The 25,303-nt window shown below is 44.8% G+C and overlaps 3 non-coding genes across 3 annotated transcripts; 2 read left to right on the top strand and 1 right to left on the bottom strand.

The window, feature by feature from the left end:
• Positions 1 to 5,095: 5,095 nt before the first annotated feature.
• Positions 5,096 to 5,168, bottom strand: TRNAR-UCG (transfer RNA arginine (anticodon UCG)). Its single transcript has one exon. It is a non-coding gene; the product is annotated as a tRNA-Arg (tRNA).
• Positions 5,169 to 5,561: 393 nt separating this feature from the next.
• Positions 5,562 to 5,633, top strand: TRNAM-CAU (transfer RNA methionine (anticodon CAU)). Its single transcript has one exon. It is a non-coding gene; the product is annotated as a tRNA-Met (tRNA).
• Positions 5,634 to 18,817: 13,184 nt separating this feature from the next.
• On the top strand, positions 18,818 to 18,890 carry TRNAR-UCG (transfer RNA arginine (anticodon UCG)). Its single transcript has one exon. It is a non-coding gene; the product is annotated as a tRNA-Arg (tRNA).
• Positions 18,891 to 25,303: the final 6,413 nt, after the last annotated feature.

The following is a 25,303-nucleotide window of genomic DNA, read 5'->3' as shown; positions in this document are numbered from 1 at the left end:
TTAAACATGAAATATTTTCTAAGTTAAAAGGCAACACAACATGACATTTAATAAATAGAAGATAAAAATAGAAATAATTAAACCATAATTTACCCAGATATCTAGGTAACAATCTCCTCTCAATGCAATGTGGGAGGGAGTGGTTAGAGAGTGCACACAAACTTACAGAAACATAGCACTGAAGTACATGAATAGGGAAACTTATGTTTTCAAGGCAGAGTACTATTCCAGATTCTAATCTCTGACTGGATGAAGCTATATTCTTATTCCCTTCAGTCAATGAAGCAGTATTCAGCTTTTTTAACTAATAGTAGCCTTTAATCTGGGATCATCAGGGTTTCCCAGAGTTGTTGCTTTGAGTCATTGAGGCAACATAAGAGTCTTTTAGTAAAGAGCTGGTCTCTTTAAGTTAGGGAGGGGCAAAATCATTCAGGTTGATTCTCTAGAGGCTTTTTCCCCCAAATATAGAAGGCAGCAAATGTAGACAAGCATCTGAGAGGAATTTCTCCTCTCTCAAGTTGTAGATGATGCTAGAGAGAAAAGCAGACTTTATCCAGCCAGCTCCTTAAAGAGCATAGGATACATTTTCCCCTAATCAGCTTCTGGCATCAAAGCTTTCCTCACCTTGCATCAGCTTGTTGCTTCAATTGCAATTCCTGTCTATCTTGGGTATCAGATATCAGCTTCTGTCAGATTTTCAACTCCATTGATTTCTCTATACTATGTCTTCCCTTATGCCTTTTGATGTCCCATCTTCTATCAGGCTCACTGGCTGGCTTCTATTATCCATTCTCCATCTGGCTTCTCCTGTGACTCTGAATATCCCAAATTTGGGCCTCCTTGCTTAGTGATCCATCTCTATCAAAGCTTAAAAAAAATCCAAAATCCACATTCCTTGCAAATATACAATATTTACATGGCTCCAAAATAGTTCTTTGATTCAACATCCCATTGGTAAACTTCTAAGGCCTAAAATTCGTCAATTACTAAAAAACAATTCACTGCAGTGATCTTTACAATCAGTCATTTATATGAATACTGACTAACTCTACCAGGATCAATCTGGCCACATATCCCCTCAGGATTCTAGGGTACCTTGAAAGGTTGGATGGTTCTCTTTCTTTACTTCCATTTAACTGAGCCCCCCCCCCACTAGTTTTGTCCTTCATCATTAGGCAACAGATAACTAGCACCCCAGTTTAACCACTTAACATCAATTAGTTTTTGCAAAAGAATATTCACATTAAAGACAAAGCAAGAACAAACACTACAAACATTTCATGTTACTCATGTGCTCAAGGGAGTAAAGAGTTTAAACTGAAGAAAGGAAACTTCTCTGAGATAATGAAATGTTCTTCCCAAGAACAAACCCATTTGGATCAACAAGGTGGCAAAATTAGACTGGGTATGTGGGAACTAGCAGCTAATGGAATTAGGAGAGATAAGAAGCTCAAGAAGATAGCCCAGGGAATCAACTTTGTTACTTGTCCAGTGTTTGAAGCATGCCCAGTCTGAACTCAGAGAATCAATCTGTTTGGGCAACCAGTCAGATGATCACTACCATGAGGTCACCAAAACAAATATGTAATTTCTTTGATACGAAGGAGCCTATTTACTTTGCTGGTCAAGTAAATGAGGGACACAGAAAGGAATCCCTACCAAGGAGAGAATTTAACCCCATGAGAGGGGATGAGTAACCAACTGGAACAAGTAACCAACAGGTCAAACCTATAATGGCTTCTCATTAAAAAGTGGAATGGCTGTTTCAAGGAGGTGCAAATATGGTGGTCTCAATGGCATCTAGAGAGTAAGAGAGCAAATAAAGTAAATTCATCTTAAACTGTGGGAATCCATGAAATCGAATTGTGAGCATCAGTTGTCATTGTCCCAGTAAGGTACTGAGACCTGTCATAGGGGCAATAGGAAATCCCATGAAAGTGCATGACTGAGACAGAGAAAAGGAACTCCCACTAATTCCCACTAATTGCATTCCATCCCATTTGATTGAGTTACTCCTAGAGATACAAATAAGACAAGAAAGAAGAAGCTCTGTCTACCATGAACTAATTTTCCCCAAGTATTGAGGGGGACAGGCTACAGATTTCTTGGGGGTCCCCCTAGAAGAGAGATTATTTTTTTTTTGCTAATGCCTTCTCTATGCCTTTACTTGGAGCCTTATCCTTTGAAGATTTCAGTCTTGATCTGAATTTTTTTTTCCTTTCATGCAAACCTTGTAGTATCAAGGCTAGGGTGGGACTGGGGCTCTTCTTTTCTAATGAGAGCAAAAAGACTTAATACTTAAGAGGCAGTGGATCACAGTGAGAGTGTATCTGTCCTGGGCAACTTAAAAAGGTATCTACTGTGGCCCACTTTTAGGCTGAATTTGAAAACTGATCATACCGTTCTAGAAAGCAAAAGTAGGTGTCAGAAGGAAAAGACTGAACCTTATCCATAAAATTGTTCGGTGTAACAGTTAAAATTAGTTCTCTGCTAAAAGTATTATATTTTATGAGGTTTATTAAAGATTATTAGAATTAAGAAATAAGGAAAATACAAAATAAGAAAGCATGTACTCTACATCTTGAGAGATGCGTGTGTTTAGAAGCCGAAGCAGGGAGAGCAAGTAGGCGGTACAGTCAGTTTAAATACCCATTGTGTTCTGGAACTCAGGTGAGGGCTCAGGAAGATTATAGGGCTTTCTGGGAACTTCAAAGGACTTCTGGGAATTGAAGCCTGGGGTTCAAATCTCCATTTTACATCAGGAATGTATAATGGTTAAATTGGGATTTTGACTAAATAAGAGAGTTATAAGAAGTGGTCTCTGATTATTATCCCTTAAGTCAGGAAACCTATTAGCAGCTTTTAACAATTTTGTTTAATTAGAATATTAGTAAAAAGAAGGAAATGTGGATGGGAAAGAGTTAAGGAGACTGTCTAGCCTACCCTAAATGTTGATCCTGTGAAATGAAGCTTGATCTCTGATAGAGTTCCAGTCAACATGTGGGAATCCTAATCACTCACCAGCAAGCTGGGCAGGATCCATGAGCTAAGCTCACTGAGGCAGCAGTGGACCCAACAAGAAAGTCCCCAACTCCAAGAAGCTCCAAAGCTGAAAGTTGAAGTCCCAAAGCCAAAAACTCCAGTTGAAATCCAAAAGCCCCAAGGAGCTGATCTCCAAAGAAGAAGCCTAAATGAGAAGTTCTAAGGAGCAGAGATTCCAAAGGACTCCAAAGGAGAAGTTTCAAGGAGAAGTCCCCTGGTCAGGAAGTTCAGTACTTTTTATAGGCTCTTTTCCATGTCACTTCCTGTCCCTTCCCCACTTTATGGAAACCAATCCCAGTCTTTCAATTTGCCTAACACTGGAGGTGGGGAGGTGGGCAGGGACCTCTGGAGTTGACACCCACTCTAGCAAGTGACTTGTGAACTCACATACTTAGTGACTGGTAAGGTACTAAGTAGGGATATTTAAGTTTTTGATTGATTAACTTAAAAGTGGCTGATTGATAGACAAAGAGAGTCTGATTCACTCTTCATAAATGGAAATCATCAAGGGGAAGAGATGTCAATGGAGGTGGAGTCTAGATTTCTGAGTTAGAAGACCGGACTCCCAGACCAGTAGGAGGTGCTGTGAGACTGTAAATTCTTTTGCCTCTCTGGGTTTCTGGGCTTCATCTCTGCAGTGACAGGATCTCTTTCTCCTCTTAACCTAGCATCCTTTGGCTACCCACAATTGGGTCTTTGCATTTTACCCAAACACTCTCAAAGGGACCATCTATAATTACCCTTAAAATGAACTGTTTATAGGGTTACTGTGGAATGAATTCAGTTTTGCAAAACTTTATTCAGAACATGCTATCTCTCCAAACTCCCAACAAATCATCTCAGACCATACTTAGATTGAATGCCTCTCAGTGGTCAACTGCAATGAAATGCCATCAATTGCTTATCTAAGCTCCTCAATTCTGTTCTCTTCCTTCACTCCTTTCCCAACAGAAGAGGTATACAGAGCTACTCCTAAGCCTAATCTCTTTACCCTGGATCCAGTTCATCTTGATTACAACTTCATTTGGTCAACAGATGAGAAAACCAAGCTATTAACAGACATGGAAAAAAAAAGGCTCCAAATTAAGACAATTTAGTGTTCCACCACACATGTATCAGATGGCAGAGTACAAAAATAGAGAATGATAAATGTTGGACAAGCAGAATATTGGAATGTTGGGAAAAGGGCAATCAAATTCACTGTTGGTAGTAGGGCTGAGAAATGGTGCAGCCATTCTAGAGAGCAACATTAAGGGGGTAAAACCCCCCTTAGAAAATGTGAGAACTCATCAATTGAGCATAATCAACTAGCCTCCTAGAGCATGATGAAGTATGCTGCTTACCTCTAAACAGAGGTGATGGACTCAAGATGCAGAATAAAACATTTTTTGGACCAAATGTGGAAATTTGTTTAGATTAATGCATATTTGCTACAGAAGGTTGTTTTTCTTTTTCTGTTTTTGTGCCAGTAAAGGAAAAGGGTTCGTGGGAGTATGAAGGGAAATAAAAATAAGGTAGGGGGAAAAAACCCAACACACACACACACACACACACACACACACACACACCAAAAAGAAAGGGGGAAAAGGGTCACAGAGCCACCTTTTTTTTTTTAATGCAGAGAAGAGAGCAGATAGAATGCCAGAAAGAAGCTCAAACAAGCAAGACAATTTTGAAAGATATTGGTTGAACACATAATACATTAAAAAAAAAGCATAATGTAAATAATAGAAACTTTCCTTTTTCTCTTCTAATATAAATATATGTAAATGGCCATTTTGTCTCACGCTTGTTAAATTAAGAATAAAAATTTAAAATGATGGATTGGCACAGTGGCAGAACATGTCTTAATGGTACACAGGTTAATGATTGAGTGGGCCAGACATTTTACTTTCCAGCCCAAAATAGGTCATTTCTAAGGGTAGATCCCTTAGGTAGGAAATAGATCTCCAAAAGAGATTCCACTCGGCTGAAATGTTTCTTTGTATATGTTTTGGGACCATATAAAGTTTCAATGGCAACAGGAATGAAAAAGACCAATTTGGAAGAAAACAGACCACGAAGGGATTCGAACCCTCAATCTTCTGATCCGAAGTCAGACGCCTTATCCATTAGGCCACGTGGTCTCGGTAGGTTACTCTCCAATTTAATAGATAAGGAGGAGACCATTTACTAGGTCCTTAAAGGGGGGGAAAAAACCCCGAGAGTATTCTTCGACAAATATTTGGGCAACATCTCCTTTGCAGTAAAGGTGCCTTGAGGCACAAACCACAACCCAAGAAGGCAAGTTAATTCCTCCAGAGGCTCACGTTCTTCTGGTCTATGAAATCGGCCAGACACGGAAATTCTTATATCGGAGGGCAATGCTCACACACCTCTACGGAACAGGAAATCCCTGAGGGTGCTGAATTGGAGCTCACCTGAGCTAGGAGAGCCCAGGAATGACAAAGGGGGCCCGGGCATGCTGGAGCTGGGCGTGTCCGACTGACGGAGCTTCTTTAGCAACATATCCGCATCCTAGCAGAGTGGCGCAGCGGAAGCGTGCTGGGCCCATAACCCAGAGGTCGGTGGATCGAAACCACCCTCTGCTAACACTGGGCTTTTGGAACCCCTGCTCTGGGGCGAGCAGGAGAAAAGGCTTTGTGTTTTATTTATCAAAAGTAGTTAGTAGCACACTAGTTTCTAACTTATCCTGGAGCACGACTTTCTTTGTTGTAGGGAAATATATTCAATTCAACCCATAGCTTTATATCATATGATACGAGATTTTGTTCAGTTTCTGACTCCTCATGACCTCATTTGGGGGTTTCTTGGCAAAAATAATGGTTTACCATTTCCTTCTCCAACTCACTTTACAGATGAAAAAACGGAGGCAAAAACACTTAAGTGACTTGCCAAGAGTCCCACAGCTGGTAAGTGTGAGGCTGAATTTGAACTCAGGTGTATCCTGACCTCAGGTCTGGTGCTTTTTCCTCCTAGCTACCTAGCAATTCCTCCACTATAAAATAATATGATACAATACAATATATATTACAATGCTATGTAATATTAAATAAGATACAATGTCACATGTAATTTAGTGTCTGCTTTCTCCCTTAAAACTACCTTCTCCCCATACCCAAACCCTCTATATCTTCTCTTGAGCCCTGGTTCTGTCCCACATTTTCAGTGAAGAAACTGAGGCTTCTCCCTGCCCAGAGCACTCTATCTCCTCATTTCTTCTCTCCCCTCATCTTGTCTCAGAAGAGGTTTCCCTACCACTCCAGTGGCTCACATCCCTTTGGGGACTTGTCATCCCTCCTGGAGTCTTGGGTAACCGCTAAAGTGGAGGGAAAACTGGTTAAATTTTTGGAGCTGACAAATCCGTCCTTAGGAACATCCTTGGAGATGTTTCTTGGCGGGCTAGTTGGGTTGAAGGGGCCACTGGAACCCGCTGCTATAATTGGACTACAAAATGCTCCATTAATCTAGGATTTCATCTGGTGTCCCACTCTTTTCTTGTTATTCCAGAGAGTCCTGCTCCCTTATTGGGCCGGGATCTCTTGCATAAAATTGGGGCCCACATTCATTTTACAGACTCAGCAGTTTCTGCCACAGACAATACTGGTGGGGTTACAAGACGAACCCCTACCGAACAGTGATCTAATCCTATTCACGGATGGCAGCAGCTTCCTTGAAAATGGGCACCACTTGGCTGGGGCAGCTGTTGTGAATGCAGCAGGTGAGATTGTGTGGGCAGCAGCCTTACCTGAAGGAACCTCAGCCCAAAAAGCTGAGTTGGTTGCCCTAATGCAAGCCCCTAGGAAGGCAGAGGGGGAAAGAGCCAAGGTATATAAGGACAGCAGGTATGCCTTTGCCACCCTGCATGTGCATGCCCCAATATATCGGGAAAGGGGGTTTGTTACCTCTGGTGGAGCCCCAGTCCGTAATCTTCCTGAAATCTAGGATCTACTATTGGCAGTCTGGGAACCAAAAGCAGTGGCCATGGTACATATTCCTGGGCATCAAAAGGGAGACTCCTTGGAAGCCCAAGGGAACAGATTGGCAGATTGGGCAGCCAAACAGGAGGCTCGGGGACAAGTCACAATCCTCAACACAACTACTATCCCACCACCACCAGATGGAGAACCCCAATATCTTGAGGAAGACCTTACTTGGATCAAGAACCGCCTAGGACAAGCAGAGGGGGCTTGGTACCATGACCCCAAAGGGAATCTTCTCCTTCCAGAGGCATTAGGGCAACTCCTTACTACCCACTTGCACCACCTCTCCCACCTAGGAGACGGAAAACTCGCCCAACTCTTGGACAAAGGAAACTCAAGTATAGAGAGAGAAGTCAATTCCTTCCCCGGCTGGTTGACCCTTGCACAGCATGCCAACTCCTCCATGCAGCCAAACCTGACAAACAGATTGGGCAGAGAATAAGGGGACAAAGGCCTTGCTAACATTGGGAAATTGACTTTTCTGAAATAAAACTGGGAAAGTTTGGGTTTAAATATCTCCTTGTTCTAGTTGACACCTCAGGATGGCCAGAGGTGTTTCTGACTAAGACAGAAACTGTTAATAGTTGCAAAGAAGCTTCTTGAAGAAATCATCCCTTGGTATGGGTTACCTGAGACCATTGCCTTGGACAATGGTCCAGCTTTCATGAGTAAAATTACACAAGGGTTGGTCACAGCTCTGGGGACAAATTAGAAGTTGCATTGTGAATATAATCCCCAGAGTTCAGGCCAGGTAGAGAGGATGAATAGAACAATTAAGGAGACTTTAAGCAAATTGGTCCTCAAGAGGACAATAACCTCTGGTATGAGGGCTTACAGGGATACTCATTCATTTTTGGTGTCCACTTGGGGTTCCAAGAAGCTGTAGCATGTCACCTCAGTAAATCTTCTTAGCAGAGGGCTAAACCAGGTTGAGAGTAACCCTTGGGACCACAAACCTGTCTGTTGGTGAGTTAAGGGAGTATCTATCCAAGCATGTGAAGACTTCCCCTGGTGGAATGCCAGAATGAGAAAAAATGTGTTCCAACAGCCCTGAAGGTGACTGAAGCAGGCACTATGGAGTGTTTAGAACTTGGTCAGAAAAAAAACAACTTGATCAGATGTCAGACACTAAGGTCATCCATTGCATCCAGAGCCATCACCAATCATTCTGACTTTTGTCCTGGACTTAGATGTCTTTGTAAGAGAGAGTGAAGCCAATGGTTTTGCGTAACTCTGCTTTGCATCAATTCATGTTCGTCAAGAAATACCCCATAATAAACACATTGGGAGCATGTGTGTTTGGGGAGTATCAATAACAAAGCTGATAGTTTGTCTGATTGTCTCTACTGGGCCAAGGCTCATCTGTAGGAAGATGGGTTTCCCTATACTACAGTAAATCCAAACCCTTGGTGTGAGGGACCAAGTTGTAGTAGGCTTCTCCTGAAGTATCATTCAAAGAAATGAGTTAAGCTGGCTAGGGCTGGGGAAGTGGGTCCTCAGTAGCAGGTTGATACCTATAATGAATTATTTTCCCACTTTGGTCATTCCCTAGTAGATAACAAGTGGGGATAACCCTAACAAAAAGATGAAGGGCCTTAGCAAGAGGTCCTACTCTTTCTTTGGCTCGGTGTGCTTCATAGGGGCCAGCCTGTCACAGGGTTTCTTTGAAAACCACTGGAAGGTGCAGATTCTTTGGAAATCTGTATACTGTGCTCAGCTAGAAGGCCATCCATGTAAGCCTGATAGGGCAAACCAGAGCATTGTCAGGATTGTTACCATTTTCAAGTGCATATTTCACAACATAAAAGAACTATTTTTTTTCTGGTGTATTAATATTCAAAATAAAATCATAACTTTTTATTTAAAAAAAAAGAAATACCCCATAATGTCATTGGTTCTCTTAGAAAACAAAAGGCAAACTCCAATTAAGCACCTATTATGTGTCTACTGTACTAAGCACTGGGGATAAGGGATACAAAGACAGGCAAAAGACAACTATCTTACCTTGTCTCCATTTCATCCTAGATTCAAGGTTCCACTGTTTCCTTAAAAGTCCAGTCTACTTCCTTAGGTGCCCGGGACATCTGTGGAGTTGCAAGAAAGAAAGACTGGAACATTATCAAAGCAGGGATAATGAATGTTTATTGTATGCAGCTATACAAGATTTAAAGCTCTCCTTGAAAGAAACAACCTCCCCTCCCCAGGAATGTGAACAGGGGAGTTAACTCGTTCTCAGGAGTTCTTAGAACTGTTTATGCAGGCTTGAACTGAGATTTCTATGTTTTGGCGTACTCAGCAGAAATATTATGTCACAAACACCTGGAAAGAGGAATTCTTTTCCCATGAGGTCATGGAAGGTTCACTGCACCTAGGTTTCTGTGTTTCTGAGCCTTAAATCTTATGCAGGAGTCCCCTTTCTTAGCCTCCACTTCTGCTCTATCACTACCCCTCCATGTCAGTCTCATTATTCCCATGTACCCCCTCTAGAGGGCAAACCCAAGATGGCAGCTTAGTAACTGCAACAGCTGAAACCACTCTGATGTTACTTTAACAGTAATTTTGTGTAGTGGAAGGGAGGTCATAAGCTGAGTAGCAAGGACAGTTTGTCAACAATGGAACATTGTTCCAGAGGGCACTGGAGAAGGGTATCATGGAGCCTGGAGTGGTACATGGTTCATTTTCCATTTGGCCACTAAAGTATTTTTCTTAAAAGAACAGATTAGACTATATCACCACCTCCCTCTCAATCAACTCCAGGAGCTCCCTATTTCTTCCAGTATAAAATGCATTGTTCTCTGACATTGAAAGCCTTTCATAACCTGCCTCTTCCTACCTTTCCTGACTTCTTACACTTTATTCCCCAATACATCCTCTTCAATGCAGTGACCCTGTCCTCCTAGATCAGTGATGGTGAACCTATGGTACAGGTGCCAAAGATGACATGCAGAGTACTCTCTGTGGGCATATGGTTGCCCCCTCACCCCCAGGTTCATTACTAGAAAGCCAGAGAGACTTGGTTGGGGTTGCTCCCTTCTTCCTCTCCACTGTGCCTAAGGATGTTTTTACATATCCTTATGTAAAACTCAATGGGAGCACACTGGGGTAAAGCTCACAGGCAGTGGAGCTGGAGGGGAGCAGAGCACTCATGCCACTCACCTCTCCCTCTCTACATTTATTGAGGACATACCTCACTTCAACTGCCCCTCTGCCCAGCAGCTCAATGGGATTGCTTCCTCCCTCCTGTAAAAATGGAGATTTGAACCCCAGACTTCAATCCCCAGAAGTCCTTGGCAGTTCCCAGAATTTCCTATAATCTCACCTGAATCCCTACCTGGGCCGAGATCACAAATTGTATTTAAACTGACTGTAACGCCTACTCCATTCTCTTCCTGTACATGGAGATTGAAAGGATGTAGTGAGTAGACTAAGTGTGGGGGTTCTGAATTTGGCTTTCTGCCATGGGCACATGGTTTATTATTTTGTATCCTTGATTTCTAATAATCTTAATAAACCTCTAAAAATATAATACTTTTAGTAGAGAAACTAATTTAACTGTTACACTCCCCACTGTGTAGGGTAAGGTGGGAGTGGGGTGCACCTGGCACTCAGTGTGGGGGATGACAGAGCCTAGCACTCTGTCTCTAAAAGGTTTGTCATCACTGTCCTAGATATTCCTCAAACAAGACTTTCCTGTCTCTTGGCTATGGATATTCTTTCTGTCTGTCCCTCTTCCCTCTGCCTGGAATGCTCTCTCTTCTCATCTCTGCCTCTTAGCTTCCCTGGCTTCCTTAAAGTCCTACATATAATCTATAGGAAACCTTCTTATCCTCTCTTCCTTCCAGTGTCTTCCTCCTGTTGGTTCTTTCCTATTTATTCTGGACGCAGCTCATTTGTGTATAGCCATTGGTTTGTTATCTTCCTTATTAGACTTCTTGAGACTTCTTATTAGCTTCTCAAGAGCCGGGATTGGGTGTTTATTTATTGTGTTTACTTTTTGCTTTTCTTTATAGCCCCAGTGCTTAGTGTAGTGTCTGGCACATGGTAGGTACTTAATAAATGTTATGGACTGACAGAGAAGGAGGTTTTAATTCATGTGTTCCTAAGAAGTATAAAAATGGAGATTTGAACCCCAGACTTCAATTCCCAGAAATCCTTGGTAGTTCCCAGAATTCCCTAAAATCTCACCAGAGATATCCAACTGGGACAAGAATAAAATGGGTATTTAAACTGACTGTACCGCCTACTCGCTCTCTGCTTCCACTTCTAGGCTCATGCGGCTCTCTACCTAGCAGGCAAGATGTAGAGAGTAAGTGGTTGTGAATGGGCTCTGTGCCTAGGCATGTGCTTTCTTATTTTGTATTTTCTTTATTTCTTAATCTTTAATAAACCTCATAAAAACATAATACTTTTAGCAGAGAAACTAATTTAAATGTTACAGTTGTAAGAAGATTGGAAAACTAGATTATTAAGGGCTTTGAAAGCCAGGGGAATTGATATTTTATTCTGGAGATAATAGAGAGTCCCTGTAATTAACTGAGTAGGGGAGTAACATGGTCAGATCTGGGTTTTAGGTGTTTTGGGGTCAGACTTGTGCCATGGATTTGTACCTCTCTTGCTCTGCCAGTGCTGCTCCCCAAATAAGCAGACATTCTAACTATTGCCTGCAGGCCTTTGCACAGACTATCTTTTTTACCACCCCCTCCCCAAGTTCTAGAAGACAATCACTTTCCTGGCTTCTCTCACATTCCTTAGGTGCTTTTGGCATGGGCATTGTACCCCCAGAAACTCAGGCAAACTATTAGCAGGAAAAGTCCTCTGCTCCCTTCGGCCCTCCTGACTCCCAACCCAAAACACCTGGCCTGGAAGACTACCCTCCTTTGATTGTCCCATTGAGTTGAGATGGACAAAGAGGATCATCCTCCAAATCAGGAGAACCACCCCTATGCCTTTGGGCAAACCTACTCCCCAACCCCTTGCTCCAGAGTCACATCCTCACTGCTGTAAAAGAATATAAAAACCCCAGAATGGAGGCATTTGGGAGCAACTTCCCAGGTTGCTTCACTCATGCTATCTTGCTGGCCAAAAAAATTCAACATTACTAATAAATCTCTCTCTTTACTTTTAAGCTAAGTTTCAGAGTCTTGCATTCTTGTGAAAGGTATCCTTTCCTAACCCCAGGGGTTCATCCTCACAACATATTGACTACTTGACTGAGTTTCCAAGTGGCACAGGGTGCTTTTCCTGATGACCTGCTGAAGTGACTTTATCTTTCCTTTTGTTGTGGGGGTGAAGAGGTGCACCCCTGGGGTTGGGGAAGGATACCTTTTTGCAAGAATGCAAGATTCCAAAATTTAGCTTAAAAATAAAACTAGAAATTTATTAATTTAGAAAGTAATGTTGAGAATGGCCAGGAGGATAGAACAGGTGGAACAGCAAGATGGAAGGCTGCTCCCAGAACCAATCAATTCTGGGGATTTTTTACTCTTACATTAAATGCTGTGTCATGGTGTGGATGTGACTCTAGAGTGATAGCCACTCAGGCACTGGGGGGGGGGGGGGTGTTGGTCATCTGACTGGGGTCTGCCTGGAGACATGGGGAATGACCCTCATAAAAGATTCCTTAGATTTAGGGAATAGACAGATATCTGAGATACAACCTGATAGACTCAGGGTGTAGCCTGGAGGTGCATCTCTCTGACCATCTTAAATCTAAAGGAGGATCAAAGGAGGACAATCATCTCAGGGTCCTATAGGGGTCATTGGGTGTTTTGGGTTAGGAGTCATGAGGATGTAAGGGAGCAAAGGAATTTTCCTGCTAATAGTTTTCCTGAGTTTCTTGGGGTACAATGCCCATGTCACTTTGGTATGGAGTTGTTATGTGGTTCCATTAGAATTCCAGCTGACAGAGAGCAGAGGCTAATACTTTTACCCACTCTGTCACCAAGAAAGGTAATTCTCCATCCCTATTTCCCTCTACCAACCAAAATGAACTATTACCTAGTTTGTAAATTTAGAAAACCAGGCTTGATATTTGGCGGTTCTATTCTCTGTTTTGTTTTGTTTTGTTTTCACTAGAAATCTGTTCTTTCTCTCTGTCCTTGGGCCTTGAGCTCCCAATGACTAGAAAAGGTATTTCCCCCCCACCCCCCACCCCTTACAGTTTAGGAAGCATGAAGGAGATGGCTGACTCCCACAAGGAAGCACCACCTAAGTCTACCCTCTTTCTGCTCCCTTCCTGCTGTCTCTTCTTTTGCCTATTCCTCTGAACAGAATGCCTGTAACTAGGAAGGTTCTTATGGAGTTTAAGAGGGAGAAACCATGTTTTCTCTTCCTTTGGGATAGCACCCCTATTGTGAAGTGACCCTTGGAGAAAAAGCTGAAGTGTCTAGGATGAATATCCAAACTAGTTTCAGCTCCTACTCCTTCACACTCAGATCACATTCCTCCTGTGTACCTGTCCTTGTTCATTCTACCATGGTACCCTTTAACATTCCTCTTCTATTACTATAAAATTGCTCTTCATATTAGATCTAGGTTCTAGTCTTCCCTTTTTACCCCCTTTCCCTCAAGACACAAGGTATATATTTTGCATTTCCATATATACACTTCTTGTTTCCTGGAAGAATTGTTAATTTCTTCAGGGCAGTGATGGTGAACCTTTTAGAGGGACAGGTTATATCCTTAGGAGTACATGAAGCAGGAGAGGGGAGCAGCCTCCCCACACCCCTTTCTATGATTTGAATGTCCAATTCATTGATCTCTGCCCTCCCTAATTTGTTAATATATGCACTCAAGAATATGAATTTTCCTCTGAGTACTGCTTTGGCTGCATCCCATAAGGTTTGAAGAATGTCACACGATTGTAATTTTCTTCAATGAAATTATTGTTTCTATGATTTCTTCTCTAACAGATTTTGGAGTATCATATTATTTAATTTCCAATTAATTTTTTATTTGGCTCTCCATGTACCCTTACTGATCATTATTAGAAATTTGGGTGCTATGCCATTTGGTGCATACATGTTGATTAGTGATATTTCCTCATTGACTCTACTCCCTTTTATCAGGATGTATTTACCTTCCCTATCCCTTTTAATCAGGTCTATTTTTGCTTTGGCATTGTCAGATATCATGATTGCTACTCCTGCCTTCTTTCTGTCAGTTGAGGCCCAATAGGACCTTGTGAGTATCTACCCACCTCATGTGTGTTTCTCGAAGACAACATATGGTAGGGTTTTGGATTCGAATCCATTCTGCTATTCATCTACATTTTATGAGCGAGTTCATCCCATTCACGTTCAAAGTTATGATTGTCACTTTTGAATTCCCTAGCATTTTGATATCCTCTCCTAGTTCTGTCCTTTCTTCTTTTGCTATATCCTTTTAAACCAGTGGTTTAATTTTAATCATTCCCCCTAATCCCCTCCCTTGCTATGCTTCCCTTTCTGGCCCCTCCCTTTTTGTTCCCTTCTTGCTTTTTTGGGGGGGTCTGTTAATCCCCCCCTCTCCTTCCCTCCCTTTTTGTACTCCCTCCCTCCTACCCCCCTTAGTTTTCCCTTCTCCCTTACCGTGTTGGACAAGATAGGTTTCAGTATCCCAATGGATCTAGATGCTCTTCCCTCTCAGAGTCAATTTCACTGAAAGTAAGGTTTAAGTAATACCAATTAGCACTCTCTTCCTCTCCTTCTTATGAGAGAATTCTTCCCCTCCCCTTCCCGTGTATATCTTTGTGTGACAAACAGTATTCAATTTAATTTATTTCTATTTCTTCAAGTATATCTTGGTACCATTGTTGACTCCCCCCTCCCTCCCTTCCTTCCTCTCTTCCTTCCTTCCTCCCTTCCTTCCTCTCTTCCTTCCTTCCTCCCTTCCTCCCTTCCTCCCTTCCTTCCTTCCTTCCTCTCTTCCTTCCTTCCTTCCTTCCTTCCTTCCTTCCTTCCTCCCTTCCTTCCTCTCTTCCTTCCTTCCTTCCTTCCTTCCTTCCTTCCTTCCTTCCTTCCTTCCTTCCTTCCTTCCTTCCTTCCTTCCTTCCTTCCTTCCTTCCTTCCTTCCTTCCTTCCTTCCTTCCTTCCTCCCCACCCTGTGACCTTTTATTCATCTATATTGAGCACTAGTGGAGTGGAACAGAATAGAATAGAATGGCATAGAATAAAAAATAGCTACTTGGATCTTTCAACAGTTTCTCTCCTAAGAGGGAGAAGATTTTTCATTCAGCCTTCTTCCACTTTGGCTCTGGGACTCCTCCTTTCTTCAAGAACCTTGATTGTGGCTTAATATATCTCCTTGTGCCACTGCCAGGACTAGAGAAGGCTCTATCCTTAGTATTTGAGACCTTTGTAAGAGGATTTGAAGGTTTCTGTGTCCTGAGAGCTCCATCTCTATCCTTAGTAAGAGATTGTAGGACAACACACCAAGATCAAATGGTAAGGGCCTTTCTTCTTTTGATAAATTATTCTTGTTATCTTTTGTTTTACTCTCACTTAAGTTTTCCTCTGTATCCCTATCCCTTCCTTCCCACTTCCCAGACAGCCACTCATCTCTTATTAAAATATTTTAATGAAAAAAAAAATTAGCCAAACTGACCAACATATCCACCTGAAGACCTCTCCTCCCACACCTTCTGTAAGGGACTGGGGGGTGATGTCTTCTCACATGCCTTCTTGTGGGTCAAACTGGTTTTTTCTCATTTAAAAACATTCCTTTTTGACTGTTTTGGAGTAGCTGCGGTTCTCTTCATTTGCAATGCTTTAGTCATTATGGAGACTGTTTATTTGGCCTCAATTACTTTCCTCTGCATCAAGTCATATAGATCTTCCCATGCTTTTTTAGAGTATCTAGTTGCTTAGTTCTGACAGTGCAGTTAAACACCAGTCTATTCATGAACCTTCACATCTTTAGCCATTTTCCAATCAATGGGTATCCACTTTGTTTCCTGTTCTTTGCTACAACAAAAAAGTGCTGCTGTAAATGGAGGTCTTTTAATACCTAGAGGAGGAGTTGGTATTTGAGCCTGGATAACTAGGAGCTTTGTTTTTTCATCCCCTGCAGAGGGATGAAAGTCTGTCACTGATCTCTCTGCTACCACCTTCCATTGTTATTTCCATGACCCCATTTGGGGTTTTCTTGTCAAAAACACTAGAGTGGTTTGCCATTTCCTTCTCCAGGTTATTTTAGACACAAGGAACCTGAGGCTAACACTGTTAAGTGACTTACCCAGGGTCACAGAGCTAAAAAGTGTCTAAGATCACCTCTGAACTCAAGTCTTTCTGACTCCAGGCTCTCGTACCCTGGCTCCGCATAGTTGTCATTCCTTTACATTACATTCCTTTGCATTAGGCTCCTCTTCTCTGTCTTAAGGAGATACTGTCCTAAGCAATGGCCAGTGACATAAGAAATGGGTTGACTGAGGAGAGAGATCAGAGGTGGAATTCCCCATGGCACCAAGGAGACCCAGAGAGGACTAGCACCTGGGATGTGAGGGCTTGTTGAGCCCTTTTCGGGGCTGCTCATCCATCTTTAGTGTCCATACGGCCCCCAGCTCTCACCAACAAGTTGTAGCTTCCACAGCAGCCACATCCAGGTAAAATCATCATGGCAGTTTTGTGAACTCCCTAATCCTGGTGCCTGAATCCATTTCCTTCAAAAAGCCTAGAGACAGCAAAGTGACTTCCTTCTGTTGTGGGGTATAGAGGTGTACCCCTGGGGTTTGGGAAGGATACCTTTCACAAGAATGCAAGACTCTGAAACTTAGCTTAAAAGTAAAGAGAGATTTATTAGTGATGTTAAATCCTTGGCCAGCAAGACAGCATGAGTGGGAGTGGAGTAACCTGGGGGGCTGCTCCCAAATGTCTCCATTCTGGGGTTTTTATATTCGATTCTTCTAGCACTGAGGACTTGACTCTGGAGCTAGAGGTTGGGGGGGGGGGAGGTTTGCCTGAGGGGCAGGGGGGTGGTTCTCCTGATTGGAGGATGAATGACTGAAGGGTGTCTCTTTGTCCATCTCAATTCAATGGGGCAATCAACGGAGGATAGTCTTCCAGGCCAGGTGTTTTGGGTTGGGAGTCATGAGGGCCTAAGGGAGCAGAGGACTTTTCCTGCTAATAGTTTGCCTGAGTTTCTGGGGGTACGGTGCCCATGCCACTTCTATCCATCAGCCTCCAGGTGATGGGGGGCAGCCTACTTCCTATTCTCTGGGGGCCCCAAGAACACCTTCTGAGGGTGACTCCTCACCCCCCCCCCCCCCCCCCCCCCCCCCCCCCCCCCCCCCCCCGTCTCATTCCCTACATCTGTCTGCTCTCTGGTAAGACTGGCTAAGGGCAGGGAAGGCATCAAAGACTTGTCCTGCCCGGCCTCTGAAGTACCTGGTTGTTGTTCAGTGAGGTCCAGTTCAGCTTTGTGACTTCAGGGACTTGTCCATGGGCTTTTCTTGGCAAGGATACTGGAATGGTTTCCCATTTCCTTCTCTGGTGTGTCCCCATTTTACCTATGAGGAACACAGAAATAGGGGTTTTAGGACTTTCTCAGAGGTCACAAAGTATCTAAAGTCCAATTTGAACTCAGATCTTTCTAACTCCAGACCCAGTGTTCTTTCTACTTCACCACCTAATTGCTCCAGGAAGGATCTAGGGAACCTTATTTCTGGATTAAGATGTTCGGGTTTGACCCAGTTGGGCAGAGGCAAGAGAGGATGAGCAAGCATTTATTATGGGCCCACTGTTTACTAGGCAGCAGAGGCAGTACTGGTTCAGTGGGAATGAGTAGGACTGGGTGTCAGGAAGACCCATGTTCCAATCCAGCCTCAGATACTTCCTAGCCTTGTGACCTGGGGCAAGTCACTTAACTTCTGATTCCGTGACAAAAAGATCCATAAGAGAAGGAAAAGGTAAACCCCTCCACCTAGACAAGAGAATCTCCTGGTCCCCGGGGCAGGAAGAGTGGAGGAGACTGAACTATGAGGGCCCAGAGAGGTAAGAGGGTCCCTACCCACCAGAAGCTAACAGCCTAAGGGGGAGAAGGGCAAAGAGGAGCTCTGCAAACAATTCCTGGCCATCAGCAGGACACCTCCTTTCCCTGGAGAATCCCTAGAGGCCTGAAGTTCTTCCCCTGCAGCCCGGAGCTCCCCGAATTACAGCTTGGCACACAAATGAGGGGCCCAGGGTAATGACATGAAATACACCGGGTGCTCCTGAGGTCTTGGTGCCGCTTTTTGCTATTAAAACTTAGGAACACCCTGGAGTGTGGGAACACAGGAACATTCCTCTAGGGCTCACTCGGAAGCCTTCACTGGGTGCTCAGTTGCCTCCAGGAAATAACCCAGATCCCAACAGGGCCATCTCACCCACCGTCCCACAACTCCACCGGTGGGGTGGGCCGGCAGTTTTGCTGCTTCTGAATCTCAAGCCTCCAAGCCTCGGGCCAGTCTGCCCTCAGGTCCAGAACGCAGGCACGTCCATTTGCCCTGTGGGCATCCTTAGGTACTCAGCCTGGCTGAGGTCCCAGCAGATTCAGGAGGCTCTTTGTGGCTCCCTCCAAGTGGGGTGAGCTTGTGTGGACTTGGCCTTTGGGCGGGTGTGTGTGAGCGCATTTGTGCCCCCCCTCCCCCCCCCCCTTTCTGGTAGCAGGGAAGCTGTCAGAGGGTAGGACTGGTTTGGCCTTGCCCGTGCCCGGGGGACCCGAGAAGGAGCTTTGCAACCGCTTTCCTGTCCCAGCTTCATTGGCTGAAACTTCTTTCCAGCCGCAGCCAAACTTGGAGCTAGTCTCCTCTGGGCCAGGTGAGGAACTAGTGATGTGGGGACCACGTGGCCTAATGGATAAGGCGTCTGACTTCGGATCAGAAGATTGAGGGTTCGAATCCCTTCGTGGTTGTTTCCTACTTATAAACTTTTGTTCGGCTGCCGGGTTTCAAAGACTTCCAACCGGAGGGAGACGAGACGTTTTATTCACTGCTGCTCGTGTCTGCAGGACCTCAGCCTGGCAAGTCTCCCCTCTCAACACACCGCGGACTTCTCCCGCTCTGGCACTACCCAGCTCTTCCCCGGTCCCGTACCGACAGGCCCCGCCCACCCCAGTCTCTCTAAGCCCGCCTCTGACTTTCTCTTTTTTTTGTTTCCGGATCTGCCTTGGGGGTTCAGCCTCCCGGCCCTTGTACTCGTCTGGGGCTGGCACTCTGCTCTCAGACCTATCTCTTGGCTAGTATCCGTCTGCGTCACATTTCCTGCCAGAGCCTTGGAGAATCCATGAGCCGCTGCTCCACCAGGTGAAGCATCAAGAGGGAGATCGATCTAGTGTGGGTGGGGACGTGGGGTGCCCCAGAGCCCTTATCCTGTACCAGGTTAGCCCTCCAGGAGAACCTCTCAGTGTTCATGGTGACTTGACCAAGTTCACACAGAAAAAAGCACAATGGGGATCTGCACTCAAGGGGCCCAAGACCAGGGGGTGTCTTTTCCATTTATTTCACTTCATTTCAGAGGGCAGGAGAATGGGTGTTTTGCACTTCTGAGTTTGAGACCTCCCCTCCTATCACACTACTGCCTCCCACAAACCCCCTGCAGCAGCTTGGGTTGGGTCTCTCTGGAGACCTGATGGGGCAGTGCTCATGGGAGTTACTTTCTAAGGGGAGCTACCCAGAGGGAAGAGAACCAAACAGAAGGAACCAAGGAAAGAAGGCTCTAGAAGAAGGGAATGGTGGGAGATTGCAAGGTCATGTTTGGGGAGCCCCGGTGAAGGGAAATGGGGAGACCAAGGTGAAGGGAAATGAAGATGACACCCAGAAAACTGCTGATGGGCAAAGTCAGGGCATCCCCTATGGGCAGTGTCCCCTTACTGGAGAGAAATGAGAGATGGGGAGGGTGTAGCAACTCCCCAGGCTCCCACTTCCTGCCCACATCAAATAGAAAGTTCTCTTTGGGACTTCTGAAGCCCTTCACAGTTTGACTCCTGCTATCTTCTGGTCTTCTCACTATATCTGGTGATATTGCTATTCTTGCTAGTCTTCCCACATGGGCTCCCTCATCCCCCCATTCCAACTGCCTAATAATAGAGACCCTCTTTGGTCTCTTGTTGGTATGCTGTGTGTAACTGACACAGCAATAGGTGCCCCGTTGGCCCTTATGCCCAGGGAAACATTGGAAAATGGAAATTGTCAGAAGCCAAGAGAGTAAACCAAGGGAAATAATGTTGGATTGAGGATTGGGAGACACTGAGGACCCATCAGATCTCAGATGGGTTACCTTGGACAAGTCACTGAGGATCTGAGCCTTAGGACCTCATCTCTAAAATGCTGAGCTGGAATCTGCTGGGCCGCTAATCCTGGATCCTCTGAGCTTCTCCATATGCACCCCCATGTTTACTAGAAATACTCTCAGAGCCCATCTATTGCCACATTCCTGGTCACTGGGCCATTAGCAGAATATACTGAAGTCATTCTCTGTGAATGGAGGAACAGCTCTCTGTCAGAGCATGGCCTCCCAATCCCAGAGGAGAGGTTGACCCCAGGAATGGTTTGTTTCCAAACTGTCCCCTCAGTCACTATCATTTTACCTCCAGTTTTCCATAAGGAAAAACAAGGGACTGCTTGAACAGGAGCTTGAATCCTGGACCCTCAGATTAAAAGTCTGATACTCTACCAACCAAGCTTCAAGAGAGTCATACTTCATAACATGTCTGAGAATCAGAAGCCTCTGAGCCCATTTTTGGAAGGAGGGTCTTGACTTTCCTGGCTCATATAGCCTCTCTCAAAGATAAACCCTGATTCTTAGTCTTTTCATTCCATTTCAGAGATGAGGGTACTAATGTTGTGGGGGGCTTGAGGTGAACCCCTAGGTTCGGGAAGGGTACCTTTTGCAAGAATGGAAGACTCTGAAATGTAGCTTAAAAAGAAAAAGAGAAATTTATTAATTTAGAAGGTAATGTTGAATCTGACCAGGAGGACAGCATAAGTGGAAGCCTGCCTCCTAGGGGGAACAGCATGGGTGGAAAGCTTCCCCCAGATGACATGATTTAGTGGGGTTTTATACTCTTTACAACAGTGAAGACATGACTCTGTGCCACGGTGAAGACTTGGCTTTAGAATGCTTAGTATGATCATCTGACTGGGGTCTGCCTGAAGACATAGGGAGTGACCCTCCTAGTTTAGGGAACATGCCAGATAGATGTCTTAGATACACCTGATGGCATGAAGGCAGAGTCTGGAGGTGTAGTTCTCTGTTCATCTAAAGGACAATCCAAAGAGGATAATCCTCTCAGGGTCTTATAGGAGTTATCCGATGTTTTCATTTAGGAGCCTCAAGGATAGAAGGAAGCAAAGGAATTCCCTGCTTATAGTTTGCCTGAAACACTTCTATGGTTTTGGGGGTACAATAGCCATGCCACTAAGACCAAAGGGCTAAGGGTTTTGGTCAGGGTCAGAACCAGGGGAGGAAGGCAGGGGTTCTGCTTCCTCAAGTCCAGTGTTCCTTCCATTACATTCAGATAATTAGATCCATGGCAGGTAATGCAACTGACTGTCTGTATCCTTCTTCACTACCAGAGGCTCAGCTCCAAGAGGCCTGAGAGTTTCTGATCTAAGCTTGGTATCACCCCAGGCTACCAGGTAGCTGCTCTGCACCCAGGAGACTGGGGAAAGTCTTGCTGGATGGGGTGGATCTAATCAGGGGCTCTGAGAGCCCTCCTAGCTTTTCTTTTAGTCTTACTTCTGAAGTCACTTAGTACTCATGTTCTTAGGAGCCTCAGTGACAGGTGGTTGGTCCCTTTAGGGATATTTTGGTCTTGGCTGTTGGGTCAAGGAACAGGACTCCTTTTCCTTAGTGAACCAGGAACCTTTACTAAGGAGAAATTGCAGGAGATTGGTTGGGCTTTTGGAGAGAGAGAGCAGGCTCTCAAAAAATGATCATTGCTTTGTTCTCATTCTCCACATGATCCCTTTCCCTCCTTTTGGAAGGATTACTCCCCCCACTGCTTTCCTTCTGCCAGTCTCTTTCTAAGGGCTTCTGTTCTGGCCAGGGAAAAGTGTGTCAGCAAGGCTCCCAAGGCATGTATCGTCAAGCTCTCAGACTCTGGATTGTGGGCACAACACATTCCTATTGAACCCCTCTACCTCGAAACCCCCAGAAAGTCCATGATTGGGTACACTCACTCTGACTACAAGACCACATCTCCCTTCCCACTTCAGAAGGCTCCTTTAGGAAGAATTCTAGTCCTGCCCTAGCTTGTAAGGAGCCTAATATTACAGGTCAGGATGGACATCTTTGTTCACTCTTTACACAGGAGACTCATGCAGAGAGCACAAAAGAGAAGGAAGCTTCTCTTCCTGGAGAATCGCTAGGAACTGGCATTTCCCCCCCTTTCTTCCTCCTTTCCTCTATTTTTCACCAGACCACACTCCTTTGGACTTGTCCACAATGCCCCAGCACTGGATACTGCCTCCCCTCCACTTTTTCAGCTTCCTTTGGTGGCTTGTCTAAGGCTGTTAGATTGTGAGTTCCTTGAGGATTGGGAACCTCTTTTTTATAGTTGTATCCTCAACACAATGCACAGTATCTGGCACAAAAGCCCTAATAAATGTTTATTGACTAGTTAGAAGATTCTGCCCTTGGGACTTCCTGGCTTACTGGATAAACTGCCTGATCAGCAGACGAATGTTCTGAATCCCTTTGTGTTTTCAGCCCCCCCCCCCCCCAGCTTTGTTTTCTGGCCCACTAGCTCTTCTAGAGAAAATGGGCAGGAGCTGAAGAGAGGCTATTGACATGGGCACTGTACCTCCAGAAACCCAGGAGAACTATTATCAGGGAAACTCCCTCTCTCTCTTCCATCCTCATGACTCTGAACCTAGAAACACCCAATGACCCCCCTAGGATCCTGAGCTGTTTATCCACTTTGATAGTCCTCTAGATTTAAGATGGACAAAGAGATGAATCTTTATGCCTCCAGGCAGACCCCAGTCAGATGACCACCCCACCCCACCAAATGCCTGAGGGTTCACCACTCCAGAGTCCGGTCCACACCATGACATAGCATCTGTTGTAAAGAGTATAAAACCCCCAGAACTGATGTCATCTGCGGGATAGCCTTTCCTTTCATGCTGTCCTCCCAAGGAACTGCCCCCCATCTTGCTGTTCCACCTTCCTATCCTCTTGCCCATTCTCAACATTACTTTCTAAATTAATAAATTTCTCTTTTTGTTTTTAAGCTAAGTTTTGGAGTCTTGCATTCTTGCAAAAGGTATCCTTCCCGAACCCCAGGGGTACACATCTGAAGCCCATAACAGCTATCAGCCTTTTTTCCTGAATTTTCTCCCCATCCCTGGAGAGAGTTCCTCCGGAGACCTGATTTTGGTCTGTTCTTGACTCCTCAACATCTGTTTTCCTCAAAGAGAGCATTACTCTCTTTTTTTCTTGGCCCCAAGGCCTGCAGGGGGTAGGAGGCTGGATGGAGTGGGGAAGATTTTTGAACCTGGTCTTTCTTATGGGGCCATCATCTTCCCTAGGTAGCAAGGGATATTTTCATGATCCACTATCTGTGGAAACCCTCTTAAAGTTCTGAGTTTCACTGGCCTGAGCTCTAGGTTGCTGTCCTCAGTGAGATCTGGCAGCCAAAGGTAAGGATGCTGGATCAGAAGGGGCTTGCAGGGTCAGAGGCAGCAAGTGATATTTGAGCCTGGGGCCAACCAGGAACTCCCAGCTTATATTGAACTGGCTTAATGATTGGGGTCTGCTCAAATGACTTGTCTTCCATTTGTTAAGTGATCATGGAGACCTGAGGTCCAGTGGGTCAGGATTCTGAAGAGGTCTACCTAAGCAATCTGATTTTGGTCCCCACTTCTGCCAAGTTCCAGCCTCCTACCTTTGGCTTACTTCCATCCTTGTCCTTGACCCTTTTTCATGGTGGCCCGGCATGGTTCCAAAACCTACCTCTAGTGGAGGATGAACAAGGCATTGAGCCTGTGGAGATGTAAAGGTCTGAGGATGCAGCAGGAGGAGGGGGGGGGTCATGAATTCAGATTACTTTGGGTAGTTGCTATTCAGTTGTGAACTTGGAATCTGGAGACCCCAAGTTTATCCCAGTTCCCATGATAGTTTCTCAGGAGGGGAAGTTTCAGACTTAGCTATTTCAGGCACTGAATATATCTTAAGATATTTAATGGCCCTAGTTAGGTGGGACTTGCAGACTTGGTCAGATGTTAAGTACCCTTTTTGTCTTGGTAGCTTCTCCAATTGTGTCCTTTCTCTGGTAGCAGGCTCTACCTCTAGTTGGGATGTTTCCCTTTAGTATCCATCCCTGACAACCTAGCCTCTGGGTATGGTTCCTTTCCCAAGCCTTCCTGTATCCTCTCAGGGTAGTTTGGATACTCTCATTTCCTTGTAGCCTGGGTAATGTCAATCAGTCATCTTTCCCAGTCCCTTGGTTCCCCCAAAGGTATGTAAGTTCCCTAAATTCTTTTGTTCCCTGGAGCTGTCATCTAGCAAGGAGTCACTCCCAGGGATACTGTCCCCAGAGTCCCCGGGTATAGGCCCTGTAAAAGTTTTTGGTGCTGGGCTCTCGCCAAATATTTGGATCTATCCCTTTCCTGATTAAGGATTTGTTTTTTCTGATTACTTTTGCAGTTCTGTGTTATTTCCAAGTTAACACAGTCAAGCCCAACCTGGAGTTTTCTCAGGAAAGATAGTTTGCCATTTCTTCAGCTCATATTATAAATGAGGAAATGGAGGCAAACAAGAGTAAATTACTTGTCCAGGGCCATGTTGCAAAAAAGTGCCTGAGGCCGGATTTGAACTAAAAAAAAAAGATGGATCTTCCTGATTACCAGGCTATTGTTCCAGTTAGCTCCCACTAGTGGGGGGGGGGCACCCTCTGGTGTTCCAAGGGGAGGTATAAAAAAGGAAAAGGAGGGGGGCAATTATGAAGGGTTTTGATTGCCCAATAGGACTTTATATTTGATCCTGGAGATAGTAGGAGTCACTGGAATTGATTGGGGAGGGTGGCATGATCAGACTTGGGCTTAGGGTGATTACTCTGGGGGTACATGGAAGATGGACTGTAGTGGGGAGAACCTTACTCTCTTACCCTCTAGGTGCCAGCACCCTGGACCAAGGACATTTGTTGCTCCCTCCAATAGGCATTCCTCTTTGAATTTAAAGCCTCCTCGTCTCTGGCCAGGCTGCCCCCAGGCCCAGAATGCAATAATTTCTTTTTGCTCTGAGGGAGTCTTTAGGTACCTTGAAGCCTGCCTGAGGTCCCAGCTAGCCCCGGAGGCTCGTTGTGGCTCCCTTGAAAAGGGAGTG

Source organism: Monodelphis domestica, chromosome 6 (assembly GCF_027887165.1).
Source record: "Monodelphis domestica isolate mMonDom1 chromosome 6, mMonDom1.pri, whole genome shotgun sequence".
In the NCBI taxonomy this organism is placed as follows: domain Eukaryota; kingdom Metazoa; phylum Chordata; class Mammalia; order Didelphimorphia; family Didelphidae; genus Monodelphis; species Monodelphis domestica.
This window is presented reverse-complemented; position numbering and strand designations above follow the sequence as displayed.